Source organism: Scardinius erythrophthalmus (assembly GCF_964197995.2).
Source record: "Scardinius erythrophthalmus genome assembly, chromosome: 4".
In the NCBI taxonomy this organism is placed as follows: Eukaryota; Metazoa; Chordata; class Actinopteri; order Cypriniformes; family Leuciscidae; genus Scardinius; species Scardinius erythrophthalmus.
Window position 1 is genome coordinate 38,674,871 of NC_138224.1, and position 12,926 is coordinate 38,687,796.

Genomic DNA, 12,926 nt, shown 5'->3' on the forward strand with positions numbered 1-12,926 from the left:
ACTTTTTTCCCCTTCAGTTTACAATTGACCCTTTTTGATTGTATTGGGTCCAAATATATTTAGCAAGACATGCATTGTACAGAGAGAAATTACCTGTTCATTGTTCTTTTTCACACTTTCCACATCCTGCCCACATCTAGCCTCATCCTGACTTTCGTTTTCATCTTCGACCAAAACAACATCAGAACAAGTCTTGATGTGATTTGTAAGGACCTGAAGGGGGAACGATATGTTGCACTTTTTGCATAATGCCTTAGGCATATTGCGAAATGCATCTGATGAAGGTGGCAAGGGAGCAGTGTCCAATTCATCTTGAAGTGGAGCAATGTACAGAATAGAATTCTCCCCTATTTTTGTCATTTTAATAAGCCTGCCTGTGTACCCACAGTCTGCAGGTGCCAATAGGATGAGCTTCCGACTTCCCCAACCCCCTGAAAGTATAAACAACAAAATTGTGTTTATTATATGTAAACAATAAGATGTAAATTTGAGTAATATATTACTAATACTATATATATATATATATATATATATATATATATATATATATATATATATATATATATATATATATATATATATATATATATGCAGTGCTCAACATATTTATTACACCACCATCCAATGTAAGGTTTGTGCCACGGCTGCCCTAAACTAACAGTACTAGTGATTACCAAAATAATTTTTTATGTTTCTCTAATGGTTAATTGACCAGTATGTCTAAGCTCTTTAGTCACAGTTGGCTAAGTCAAAGTCCAGACTTGAATCCTATGGAACAAATTTGGGATTTAGAAGATTCAAAGATAGATCACACACAAGTTTCAACAAAGGCAAGTCTTTGGAACCAACCAAAAAGTATTTTTTTTGTTATTATGCATGTGAATAAAGACTATTTAGTTGTTTCAGTTTGTTGCTTATTATTCAAAAAGTATTTTTTTTTTCTTTTTTAAACAAGTTTTTGACAGACTCCTTAAATCTGTCACACTATAATCCAAGCTACAATCCAGAAGGGGGTGCGTGGTAATGCAACACTGTTTACTAACTAGAATTAGAACAGACGATCTATGCATAGAATAAATATTTTTACTTTGTAACCTCTCAATCAGTGTTTTAAATGCAGAAAGGCATCATTAAAACAGCTTGAGAAAAAAAAATCACGAATCATTACGTTTACCTCAGGCAAGTACCCGAGTGACTCGTCATAGACATAAACAGAGAGAACAGTTCTTCTGCAAGACGCATGTAGTTCTTTTTATTAACTGCTAGAGCAGCAAAAGTTACAGACTGCAGCTTAAAAAAGTTAAATTTATTTAAAGAGACAATTTGTTCATAAAAAGACACTGTTTAATAAAAAAATAATAAAAAAATAAGTAATTTTGTGTTTTACTCCCCTCTGCTGAAACAAACGCGTACCAAACTGTATATATATATATATATATATATATATATATATATATATATATATATATATATATATATATATACATTTTGTTTCCTAATTATAAACTAAAGCAGATTTGTGTGTGTCATCAATAACAATATATTTAATACTTAAACAACCAGTTACACTAAGCAGTAAATATTACCTGATGCTTTATACAGGAGCCAACCACCAGTTACCCCACCAAGTTTGGGATATAATTCGGTGAGTTTATCGAATAACTGTTAAAGAAAACAGGATTAGTTAATCTAGCTGCTATCGCTACTCTTTATGACCATTCACAAAGATAATAATATGTACAGGTTCTTTTTGACATTAAGTGTAATGGCACATTACGTCATGTACTTTACCTCCTGATGAGTCATGTTTTCATCAAGAATGGCAGTTCTGTGTCCTAGTCCTGCCTGTGTATGGAGCAGTTGATCTGGGCCACTAGGGGTCCGCTCACATTGAGCCGGCAGCAGGTGGAACATGACCTGAAATGGTTTTGGTTTAATGGGCACAGGACATGTTCCAGTGAAGCGTCGTTTTCCTCTGCGATTTGAGAATAATCCAGGAAAGGACCTGTTGTAAACATTGTAAAATGTAGGTCAGAACATTGTAGATGAACAGACCTACAATTCATAACCAGGAATGCAATTTTTGTTTCTACTGACCTGGTCATTTCTGTTTGAACAGAAGATGATGGCTCCTGAGGTTTGACTCTAACATGAGTTGATCTGACAAACAAAAAAAAGGTTTAATTAAGTTTCATAATGTATGTGTTGACAATGGCATTCAGTTGAAATTCTTGAAAAAAAGTATTGCTATACCTATTGATACCCTCACTCATAGAAGGTCCATTAGCTCTTGCTTGAGTCAAAAGTGACAAAAGGTGCCTTGCTGATCTCAGCACTTCATTGTCTCCCTTGTGAAACAAACACGACATGGATTGAAGATAGAGCGTAGCTTAACAATATATCACGTCATCACAGATGTCAAATTATTAATGCAGATACAGGGCTGCGTATCTCAAAAGCATTGCGGAGCTAAGTTGATCGTAAAGACTATTGGTGCCAATGGTTCTACGTTCACCTCAGGCCTACGATGCTTTTGAGATACGCAGCGCTGGTTAATGGCGGAGACAATTCACATTATAACACAGAGATTAACAGATATCGTGGTAGAGAGGTAACTTTTAATTTATAATTGCTGAATTTAATTTATAATTGTGATTGGGTTGTATTTAATGATGCTATAGTTGAATAAAATGGCCTTTGCCATCATGTAAAACCCAGCCATCAATTTAGTATTATATCACAGTGACTAAAACAAACAATTCATTCTGTCTCAGCGTATTCCAGTCGTTTTACTAAAACTTAATATCAATGCCAACGGCAAAAGAATTCTGGATTTATTTGTATTACGTTATATCACTTTTGCAGTGGACAAATCACCTTACTTTGCACGGGGGTAAAAATAAGTCTCATAAGACACTTGAGTAAACCGCTCGTGTTACACTGATCTATATAATGACATCATATTCTATATTCTATAGTCATTCTATATAGATCAGTGGTCTTAAATCATAACTCGTACTCACCGCTCTGTCCATTTCAGCAAATGACGTTTTGTGAAGGCCTCTCGTCTCTAGCTGTTGCTTTGGTGCTTGTCAACACGTGCTTGCACCACCTGCTGGTGAAGCCGACTAACAGCAGATGGAGAGTATTTTCGGTAATCTACTGCTTTTCCTGCAGTTCATGGGTGTCAACGTAATATTTTCTGTCGAATTTGAACCACCGAATTTGTGGAAGCGAATTTTCAAAGCGAAATAAAATGGACCGAAATTTGCCTGTTGAATATTATAGGTTGTATTTTTAAACAGTTTGAATATTTTGGAAGTGAAATATGAAAGGTGAATATGGATTATTGAATTTTTAATAATGAAAATGTGTTTGAAATGTTTTTAATTGAAATATTCACAGCTTAAATATTCAACCATGTTGAATTTCAGCCCATAAAAATGCAAGGCCTAAAAATACAATGCATTAAAATGCAAGCATGGTTAATGCAATGCCTATTTTTTTTCAAGTAGTGCAATTCAACATGCTTTTTATTTCAAAAACATTTGACATTATTTTACTTCCATAGCCAGGCAACAATACACCCCAATGGGGCAATTTTTTTCCTTTACTCCTATCAAAATGAAACTTTACACAATGAAAGTACCCACGAAAAGTAATTTTTGAAAAGTTTCTTTGAAAGTTTATTTTAATATGCAAATGAGCTATACACTAATCAAATATGCCCAAAATACACCCAAATAGGCTTTCATTTTTTTCTTTACTCCTACCACAATAAAACTTTACATAGTAAAAGTATACATGAAAAGTGACTTTATTTGTATTACAAGTTTCTTTTGAAATGAATATGAATATGCACATGAGTGCCACACTTATTTAATATGTCCTAATTTGCATATAGGCAGAAACACCATTCATATGTATGACAAATACATCGGCCCGATCTTCATCCAATCATCCTACTGCTAATGGGTGATGGCAATGCTGCTTTTAGAATGGCCTCTAACCTGAAAACTGCCTGACTTGGTAGTACCTGCCAGGGGTATAACCCCCACTGGTATACTGTAGTCTTCAGGGTCGGTAACAGCAGGTAACAACAACATGGGGAGGTTTCTTTTTTATTTATTTTTTTTATTTTATTTTAGTTTTTTTCTTTAACTAACCTAGATATTGCTGTTGCTAGCTTCTCATAACAATGCAAAGCTACTTTACAAACGGTAGAAGAAGGTAGAAGCATATCAACGCCTGGTCTGAAATACTTGCTAACTACAAAAAGAGAAGCAGTTTTGGTGTCTGGCAAAATTATTTTAAAGAGCTGTAATGTCTGGAAAGTGTGTCTATCTGGTTTTTCATCTGTCTTCTGTGTGAGAGTGAATCGTTTAGTTGGTAAGAATGACTTCTGCCTGTAATCTCGTAATCTTACCAACAATACCAATCATTTGTAAATCTACCAGCCCAAAATTTAATCTCACCACGTTACTAATGACTAAGATGGCTATTCTTAATTTCTTGATGTTATCTGTGGGGGAATGCCATTAGGTAAGGCTTGTTCGCAAAAAAAAAAAAAAAAAGAATTTAGAAAGCAACTGGAGGCAAGATTGTGCAATCAATTCTTAAGGTCAATATAAGTCTTTTTGTGGCAAGTGACCCAGGTAAGTGTGGCAAGTGACTTCAAATGTATTCTGTTTATTCATAGGTTAACTTACTGAATGGACATGAATGTGTTAGTTATTTGGCCCCTGTTTTTTCTACTTGTGACTTTATGGTTTCTTGGTCAATTGGGTCTAGTGTTGAGCTCATTTGCATTTTTAAAATAGATTTTTCAAAGAAACTTGTAAAACAAAAATGTTACGTTTCATGTATACTTTCACTGTGTAAAGTTTTATTGTGGTAGAAGTAAAGGAAAAAATTAAGCCTATGTGGGTGTATTTTGGGTAGCCTATATTCAATTAGTGTATAGCTCATTTGCATATTCAAATTCATTTTCAAAGAAACTTGTAATACAAAAAAATTGACTCTTCATGGGTACTTTCATTGTGTAAAGTTTCATTTTGATAGGAGTAAAGGAAAAAAATAACCCCATTGGCGTGTATTGTTGTCTGGCCCTTGGCACACATCTCAGATTGATGAGAATTTAATATATTTCCTCAACTAGGATTTCTTAGGACTTTTAGTATGTTGTTCTGGACACCTCATAGATTTGATCTAAGCTGCAAAAAATTATTTTACAATTAGTTCTATTTTTGGCTCCAAAATTAGTTACTTTGCCTGGACTAAATGTGAAAAGATGCGTATCATCAGTTATCTTACAATAGTCAAATGTATGTTGTGTAAGATATATTTGGTTAAATAATTAATATTGTACTCACATTGAACTGTGATCAAGTAATATGCTATGTGATTTGATGCATTCTGCAAACTGTGTATAGTATTGAATACAATGCTCAATGCTAAACGTTTTAGAATGAAGAATTTTGCTGACTTGTAGAATTGCCTACAAAAACAGCGAACTTTGATGTGCTTGAGCTACCTCTAAATATTAATATTTTTGCCCCATTTTTTTCTGGGGTGTTTTTAGCATAAATGGAACAAATCTAGTGGGTCAGGCTGCAGAAAAACGGAAAAAAAAAACTTTTTCGTACATTTAAGGGCCACCCTAATATATATATATATATATATATATATATATATATATATATATATATATATATATATATATATATATATATATATATATATATATTATTACTAATTGACAAGTATTTCAGATAATACTAAACTAATCCCTAAAAGTATAGAATAATATTTGTCCTACCTATGTACAATAATTACTATATATACATTATAAATAAAATAAAAATACTCTTACTAATTGACAGGTAATTCAGATGATCCTAAACTGATCCCTAATAATAAAAAAATATATTTGTCCTACCTATGTACAATAAATACTATATCTAATTTCACTATTGTAATTCACAGGTGTCCACATTGTCTGCAATGGTGTACAAAATCGAAAGCACATCGGAAACAGTGACAGTCAATAATGTTGACTGTGAGGTCAAATATTGTCACATCGCTGACAATACAGATACAATCAATCTAGCATTTTGGGAGTCACACATTGACTTAATTCAGTGCAACAATTCATACAACTTTACTGATCTGGCAACAAGAATATATCAAGGGGAAAAAAACCTAACAGCAACACGCAACACAGTCATTACCACATTGGCCACACCAGTACCATTCAAACTACCAGTACCCTCAAGCACTGCCGTTGAAAATACCACACTCCTGCACTTGACTGCACCTTTAGAAAGTGCAAAAATAAAGGTACTGAAACAGTGTCCCAAATGCCTCTCTCCTCAACCCAACTTAAACACAAAAGTTGAATTCCACCGATGCAACAAATGTCAATTTATCAGAAAATCAAACAAATACACTACAAAATGCCACGGAATCCTCACATTCCTCATCAAGAACAAAGAAGTTGACCTCAGAATCGCCAACTCCCTGTTAAACAAAACAATACAGCAAAAAGCAGACATTTCCTGCATGGATGAGCAAGACATGGAAGAGCTGCTGCTAAATTGCAAAACTTTCGATATAAGCTATACTTCTGACCTCTTCATAACATCAATAAATGAACCACAAACTGCCTCTCCAGAACTGGAAGAAAATCCACACGAAAATGCACCATCTGCTGAAACCACTGCAGAACCAGAAATACCATCCTCATCACAGATTCTGACTGTTCTGCCCCACCAAAAAAAAAAAAAAAAAAAAGATGAGGAAATTCCTGAATCACCTTCAAGTCCAATTGAAGACATATCATTATTGTTTGATAACTAAAATATCACTGTTTCCCCTGTTATCCACGTTTTTACGGAGAGTTGTCTACTTGTCAACAGAGAGTCATTCACAAGTCTACAGAGAGTTATCTACATAGAGTTATCTACAAAGTGTTATCTATTTTATTTCCATGTTATCTAGTGTTATCCACATATCCACAAAGTGTTATCCTTCTATCCACGGACTGTTATCCGAGCATCCAATAAAGACTTAACCACATATCAACAGAAAATATCTACAGAGAGCTTCCATATTCCGTTTGCAAATATCCCCAACTGTCATCGGAGCACAACTCTGCATGTCTTCATGGAGTGGTTCCAGCTATTGTCTAAATCTACGGAGAGGATTCCACACATCACCTGTGAGTAACTCTAGGGGTGTTCTGTGTGTCAACAGAATGGTATCTCCAGTATTCCCCAAGTTCATGTTCACATATCTATAGGGGATTGTTGAATGGTCACAGAGTGACCATTTCAAGTATCAACAGAGACTTGTTCTGCAGTCACAGAAACAATGTTCACAAGTCCTCTAAGTTTCATCCACGTTTACTACATTTCTGTTTTAAAGGGGTCATATAATGGTACATGCACTTTTACAAGTTGATTGCACTGAAATGTCTGTTGGCAGTGCCTGTACACAACCATCCTATCATGATAAAAATCCATCCAGTGGTTTTGTTTTAATCTCCTTATATGTTTGACCATCTCTGAAATCAAGCCGTTCGATATTGTGACGTCATAAGATCGTACGCCCCTCCCGCTATTGTGATTGACAGCCGTGTTTCAACACAAGACCCGCCCTGAGCGAGCTGTGACAGCCGTCGTCATAGTAGTCCGCCATTGTTGATATGCTGGAGTAGAAAGGTGTCTAAGCGATTGTGGTGTTCTGTTCTTAGATGTAATAAGGAACACAGCAGTCATTTGGATGTTCCTAAATCCGAGCCGTTGAAGATGCAGTGGCTGAGTTTTGTCTTTGAAGCGATATGCCCAAAGGATTGACGCGGGGATTCCCTCATGGGGATTCCCCACGATCGTCCATGCTTTCATGTTTGCACGAATCATTTCACACCAGACAGCTTCACAAACGAGAAAAAACGGATCGGTACCAAACGTGTTCCTGCTGAACCTCCAGAAGATGTGAGTGTAATGTTTTATTAACCTTTATATTAGTATTTATATTAATCTTTGCGAAATGTGCAAACCTTGCTGCAGGCTTCACGATGAATGCGTCTAAGGTTTACACTCAGGGTAACATTACATTACGGCATGTTTTCTATGTACGACGTTCTCAATATAATTCATAATCCCACGTTTATAACGAATAACACGTGGTTATTGTGTTACAAACGGTGTACCCACAGGACAGAGGGGCGGGGTGAGCAAAGCTCATTATCATTTAAAGACACATGCACTGAAACGGCGTGCTGAAAACAGAGCTGTTTTTGACCAGGTAAAATTAGTGTTTTCTTACAATACTAATGAGAATTTTTAATTAAAGTATATTACAAACTTTTAATTTAGACCCTAAAGAATCATATTAGCTTGTACAAAAATGGCATTATATGACCCCTTTAATGATTATTCTGCATACTCACTGAGTATTTGACTGAGTTCTTGCACAAGATGCAAGGTGTTATAAATAAATCCAATGTACAATATCCCCATGTCTTGTATGTGGTGTGATATCAATACTACTAAATCACATTGCAAAAACATCAAACAATATGCAAAAATCTGTTTGTTTGTTTTTAATGTATTTTTATTGAAATTTTTCAAGCTTTCGACATTAAGAAAAACAAACAATAGAACAGGGGGTATATGCATTCTCTTCAAAATCAAGCATATTTTTACATATAATCATTGATTGTTTACATTGCAGTACTCAATCCATTTCTTCCAGTATTTTAGAAATAAGTCCTTTTTAAGTTCAAAATAAAAGTAATTTCTTCCATATTATATATTTCTTTAACAATTTCTATCCATTCTCCAAGTAAGGAAGTGTCCGGCTTATACCAATGCCTTATAATACTCTTCTTACATGCTACACTCAATATATTAACACGATATACATCTCCTTTCAACACTGATTGTGTGTAGTGTTTCCCAGATACAATATATTGAAATTTCTTTATATTTTATAACCTAAAATCTTTTGGATCTCCATCAACACCATGTTCCAGAAAGGTAATATTTTTGGGCAAATCCAGAATACATGTAAATGATCAACATCACTATGCCCACATATCCTCCAGCATAATTGTGGTGTAGATAATTGTTTACTTTTGATTCTGGGAGTAATAAAATAACGCACAAAAATTTTCCATGCAAACTCTTTCCATCTCTGCGAATAGGTAATCGTATGTTGTGTCTTACAAACAAAATACTATTCTTCCTTTGGAATTTCTTCCCCTAATTATCTTTCCCATTTCTGCTTAGGGGTTCAAGCACAAAGTGCTGAAACCCTATTGTAATTGTAAGGATTTTTATTTATTTTCTTCCGCCTTAAAACACATCATGCAGCCCAAACCATAAGTGCTGGAGCCTTGAAACTTTGCCAGATGGTAGTCCTCAATTTAGGGAGAACCTATCAAAGTATGACCACGATTGGCCAATAGGTGGCGCTATAGCAACCAAAAGCGCGAAAATGTGCCATTTTGAACTTTGTCAAAAAGCTACTTTTGCCAACTAGTCCCTGGTTTTTTGACCATTTGGAACCAAACCAGTGCAAAAATGTTGGGAAAAAAATATACTATGGAAGTCAATGGGACCCAGAAACTGTCTGGTTACTGATGTTCTTATAAATATCTTCCTTTCTGTTCAGCAAAATAAAGAAATTCATACAGGTTTGAAACAACATGAGGGTGAGTATATGATGAAAGAATTTTCATTTAAAAGTGAACTACTCCTTTAAGTGATCCCTTAACCCTCTGGGGTCTGGGGTGTTTTTGGGGTCCTTGAGATGTTCTGACATGCCCTGACATTTGTGCTTTTTTCAGTTGCTTATAAACATATCAATGGCAAAAAAAAATTACACTCTATTTAGCACAAACAGGACTACCATAATATGTGAGCCACATGTATGTACATGTTTTCATTTTTGAGAGAATAATGTTTATGCATGGTTATTTAAAAAACTAAAAATGAAAGTTTCTGAAATAAGGCCACAAAACACATACAAAATATGTGTCAATAAGAATTTTGACTAATGGATGTCCTCGCCTGGAGTTTTTTTCTTCAAAATGATGTGAAAATCATCCAGCCTAATCATTCACATAAGACGATACATTGATTTAAGTTTTGCGAAACACTTTTAGTTTGGAAAGCCAATATGCGGATGGGGCGTAAACGCTCCAACAGCATCATGCATATTTAGTAGTTCACACCTGGTGAGACTACGTCCCTGCATACTTAATGAGCCATTCATTCAGGTGTGTCACCTATAGCTAACTTAAATACACAAGCTTCATAAAAATGATCATTCTAGGAGAAAATTTCAGATGGCATTTAGAGGCTTTTGCATCTGAACTCTTCATATATACACACACACACACATATATATATATATGCATGCACATACATACTTTATAATCTTTTCAAAACTAGTCAACGTCTTTCAAAACTAAAGTATACATTTTATCATACGTATTTCAAAGTAAAGGATTCATTAGTTAGTTGATGACTTTATTTTTGACAAAACACATACAGTATATATTCCTCATCTCAGTATAGCAATATAGTTTGCTAAAAGCTGTTCATACAATACAGCAGTATTTGAAAATCGATCATATTTTGTAAAATTACATTTATATTTGCATTTATGTCAAAAACTAGACACTTTTAAACATCAAAAGGACATTTATTAATATGTATTCATGTCAAAATGACAAATAAACAGATTTTCCTATTAAATTTTGCATGGAAACGCTTCCAAGACGCTTGCGTGTCGCGTGAAAAATAGGCGTCGGTTCTATTTCTAGAATGCACGCGTTTTCCACGCGGCTCGTGCCGCGCCTGAGACGCGCGTCTCACACAGGCAGTGTGCAAACTCTAAACTGTTAACATGGGAGCCGAAATAAAAATGGACACGCCACGCAGCTGAGACGCTTACGCCACGCATCCAGTGTTTCACCGGCCTTATCCAGCGGATGTGGGCGTTTCACAGGTTTGTATGGATCGCCTCACATTTGCTTTTGAATAGCGTGGTCTCCGTAGGCGGAGTCACATTAAAACTTAATTAGCTGAGATGAGAACGACTGACATCTCTCTCTTTACATACATATTATATAAACTGTGAATATTTGTTTTTTATAAAAAATACTTAATTTAAAAGAAGAGAATTAAAGCTTAATGCCTGTGTGTCTGTATGCCTGTTTGACTGAGTATTCGCTGAGTTACAGTTCATTTTCGGACGCGTTTCAGAATTGACTTCACTGACGGAGAGTAGGCAGAACTCACATCATGTTTATTTTTCTTTATTTGGCGAAAAGCACAACACTTTGTTTTTATTATGAGCATACACAAAAAAAATACACACTAAACAGGATCGATTGATGTATAACACAACCATATAAGATAAAATTATTATTTTATTTTTTTTGCACTCATACGGAAAAAAACGAGCCTAGCGCGCCGACCCCAGTAGGTTAAAAAGCGTTAAGTGTTGCATAAAACTCCTTAACGGTCATTTCCCTAAGTATAACTTAAGGTTTGGAAATCGTAACCTTAAGAGTAACGCGGACAAAAATTAGACGACATGGCTGAATTTATGGAACCAGCTGAAGATCATTATGTGCCAAGAAGAATTTTTAGGGATAGGGAGAACCCTTTGGACCATCTTAACCCTGGTTCACACGGGACGATTTTAAAATTGTTGGCCGATTTTCCAAACCTGAGAGACCCCACACTCGGCGATAAAAAATCATGGGTCTAACAGTTTTGGTTGTACAGTGTGTGGTGCGCAGCCACACGGCAAAATCAACACATCACACACGAACCGATTTGACTGCCGAGCATTCCCAGGTCAGACGGGAAATCTCGCAAAATCCCTCGAGATCAAACGTGACTTCAGAGTAAACAATCATGGCGGACGAAGAGGATGCAGTGGCGATAGTTTGTAGTTTGTTTTTAACCGGAAAAAAACGTTATCAAAAGAAAATCTCCGACGTCCACCGGACTTTCTGGTGCGCCATGCCACCGGTGTCACGATCCACTCACAGGAAAAGAGGAGAAGATCCAATAGCAGTAAGTAATATTTATTGGGCAAATCCGTACTCGTAAACAGTCCAGGCAAAGGTCAAACTCAATGTAAGCAATCCAAAAATACAAGAACAAAACAAGACACAGACGATCAACAGACCTCAAAGATGGTGTGACGAATAACAAGGACTCCGTAACAAACACTAAACAGGCAGGGATTATATACACACAGAAACTAATAATCATGATGGGGAACAGCTGGGTGCAATGAACAGTGATGAGTGCAGACAAGGATTGTGGGGAATGCAGTTCCTAATGTGAATGACACCGTGGGGGAAGAGGACCTCTAGTGGACACCAGGGAACATAAACCAACACTGTGACAGCCGGCTGTTTTGATTTTGTTTCCCGGTGCTTCCTCACTGCCTCGTCACCTCGCTTTCTGATTGGCTACACGCCACAGTCCATTGACGGCACACATACCGGGCTCATTTGTCCCCGGGGGACACCACACACGAGGAGAAATCGGGCCAAAAGAATCCAACATGTTGGATATCCCCGATTTGAGATCGGAGCGGTCCCAACGTCCTTCCGAGCAGACGATAGCAGTCTTAACACACCACACACGGCAGGAATATCTGATCAGATAATTGTACGATAATCGGAGCATCCTTAAGATTGTCGGAAGGGGTGAATCGGGGCTAAAATCGGCCTAATTATCCTGCCGTGTGAACCAGGCTTTAGTGATGAAAAATTGTTGCAAGAATACCGATTTGATCGACGCGCAATATTTGACATCGCTAACAGAACAGTACACTCCTGCTCGGGGACAGTGGTTACCCCCTGCCGTCCATGGCTCATGACGCCCTTCATG